Below are 2601 nucleotides of genomic sequence, written 5' to 3'. Positions count from 1 at the left end.
TTTTTTGCGCCAGTCAGCGCGGACGCCGCCGGGGGTGGAAACTCGCGGGGCGCGGGGCTCCCGGCGCCTCAGGCTGCCTGAGGGCCGGGGCTCCGGCGCGGGGCAGCGTTCCCGGCGCCCGGGCAGAGGCTCGCTCCGTGCGCAGTTCCCCCCACGGTCCCCCCTCATTTGCCTTTGTGTGGATCCTGACCCGCCGGCTCCCGGCCGCGGGGATCCGGCCGCCGCGCGGGCTGGGGAGCTGCCGGAGGCGCTCTCCCCGCCGCGGCGCTGCCCCAGACTCACCCTCAGCGAGGCACAGAGTCGCCCAGTGCCCGTCCGGCTCTCACTTGCCCCGGCGCTGTCTCTATGGAGCTCAATGTACTGCAATGGCTGTGAGAGCGGGAGCCAGACGCAGCCTCCTCACTCTCTCCGCTCTGTAACATTACTCTCCAGCCAGCGCGGCTCCTATTGGCTACCGCCAACTCACGGGGCTCGCTCATTGGCCCGATACCTCCCATTGTCCTGACCAGAGCCCGTTTGCTATTGGCTGTCTCCGGGGACACGTCATCAAGGATTGAAACAGCGCGCAAATCTGAATGTGTGTGTATGCCGGGCAAAGAGGCTGAGGCGGGAGAGGCAGAGGCAGAGGCAGCAGCTGCTACGGGAAAGCAGAGCTCTATGGTGTATGTGTGCATGTGTCTAACCCAAGCCAGCCCCACACCGGAGCGGCCGCCGGAGCGAAAAGGGCCTGACTTTTCCACAAGTGTCTCCAACTCCTCAGGCAAAAGAGACACCCACAGGTCTCCCCCCCCCTCTTGCCCCACATTCACGCCCAAAGCCGTTGAGATAAGAGGCCCCAGGCTTTTAATGGCCCTTAAAAAGTGAGGGGGACACTATGGGATCATGTCCCCTGAAAACGGGGGTCTCCGCTGGTGCCGAGGGGCGGAAGCCGCCGAGCCTCTAGCCCCTCAAAGGTCTCTGATTGCGTTACACTTTAGGTCTCTGGAAAGGCAGGGCTTCTATCAGAAAGTGACATGATCCAACCAGCCGGGTTTAAAATACCCCTTTTCTGGGCTCATAAGCCGTCACGTCAGGCTCGCTGAGCAGCTGAAATCTTGAGTCACTGAGCAGGCATTCAGTTTCACCCTTTTTCTTGGTTTGATCGAGTTTCACAGCATGTCTAGAACTTTTTATTTAAATACAAAGCACTGTCTTAACTTCCTGGAAATCAAATAATTATTCCATGTAATTAAAGAACAGCCACTTCGTTTTGATATGGGGTACTCTAGCAGGAAATGTTCGTGAGGCCCTGGTAGAATTAGCAAATTCATTAGAGACCACATTCTAAACTGTTGGGCTATTTTATTTGGCTTGGTGTGGATTACTGTTATAATCAAACGAATCCTTGTGATGCTATCTTTCCCTCCCATCACACCACTTAGTGCATCCATGTAACTGCTCTAGGATTACAGGAGTTGTAGGTATATGGTTACCCGAAGGATTAGATGCAGGCAGAGAGTGCATGTGCCCAAATCCACAGGCTATGGTTTCTCTAACTCACCAAGCTGACTGGTATTAATAGACATACTTACGTCTGTGGAGAAAATGTGCTGGCTGTAGTGGCCCGTTCTGAAGACTGTACAGTTATATCAGTCCTTCATGAAACTACTATCTATTCCTTTTAGCCTGAGCAGACCACGCCCCTATTCAGTTATAACAGACTTCCCTTTTTTTCACTCTCTAATGGTATTTTGTACACTTCTAAATCCAACAGCCAATTCCTCCAAATGTAACAGATCAAAGTTGGAATAAATCACCTACGTCGTGTTAATTTGATTTTCTGCATTGCTTATAAGCATCCATAACCTATTTCCTCAAATGTATTAAACTACTTGAGAGTAAGCTTAGATAACCTTTCCTGATTTAATGTTGATTTCTTTTTTAAAAGAAAATATGCTATTGGTCTCAGGGATTATAGTCTCGGTGAATGGACAATATATCACACACGCACATGAAAAAGACTATAATATTAAAGAGGAGATAAATCGGTATACTGCACATGCAGTGTTTGAAGAGAATATATCTAAAGTTAACTTTTATGTTATTTTCACACATATTTACTATCCTCTGCTTCCCTCTACTAATCATTCAAATTTTACATTTCATTTAAATCTAGATATATATTTCAATACTGTCTTATCTTCTCAATGTCTCATATTACAAAATATTCATGAGAATGATTAAGATACTTTCAATGGCATCCATGATATTAAAATTTGATGATTAGTCGAATATGGCACTATCAGTATTTTCCAGGATCAGTGTTGGCTCTGTACTGGCATGGCCATCCACTTTACTGGTTGTCTATACCAGCTTGCTCCTGCCAGGGTGCACTTATGGCCAGAGGACATCTTGAGAGCAGTGGACCCACACAAGGATTCTATTTTGACAGGATGATATGGTGAGTAATAGGCACTGGAATTGAATAGACTTGGGTGCAAATCCCAGCTCTGCTACTTACTAGCTGTATGATCCTGGGCAAGTTTTTAAACCTCCGTGCTTCAATTCTCTCAGCTATAAAATGGAGGGGACCATAGGGTTGTAAAGATTAAACTTTTTTTC

At 48.3% G+C, this 2601-nt stretch overlaps 1 protein-coding gene across 1 annotated transcript in view; it reads right to left on the bottom strand.

The window, feature by feature from the left end:
• Positions 1 to 439, bottom strand: part of HMGB1 (high mobility group box 1) — a 6139-nt gene extending 5700 nt beyond the window's left edge. Inside the window, exon 1 of the mRNA XM_026454235.2 lies at positions 283 to 439. The gene's annotated coding sequence lies outside the window, so the exon portion shown is untranslated. The remainder of the gene's footprint in view (positions 1 to 282) is intronic.
• Between the last annotated feature and the right edge of the window lie 2162 nt (positions 440 to 2601).

This window comes from Piliocolobus tephrosceles, chromosome X (assembly GCF_002776525.5).
Source record: "Piliocolobus tephrosceles isolate RC106 chromosome X, ASM277652v3, whole genome shotgun sequence".
NCBI classification, from domain to species: Eukaryota; Metazoa; Chordata; class Mammalia; order Primates; family Cercopithecidae; genus Piliocolobus; species Piliocolobus tephrosceles.
Note: the sequence above shows the minus strand (reverse complement) of the source record. Positions and strands in the feature narration are given on the sequence as shown.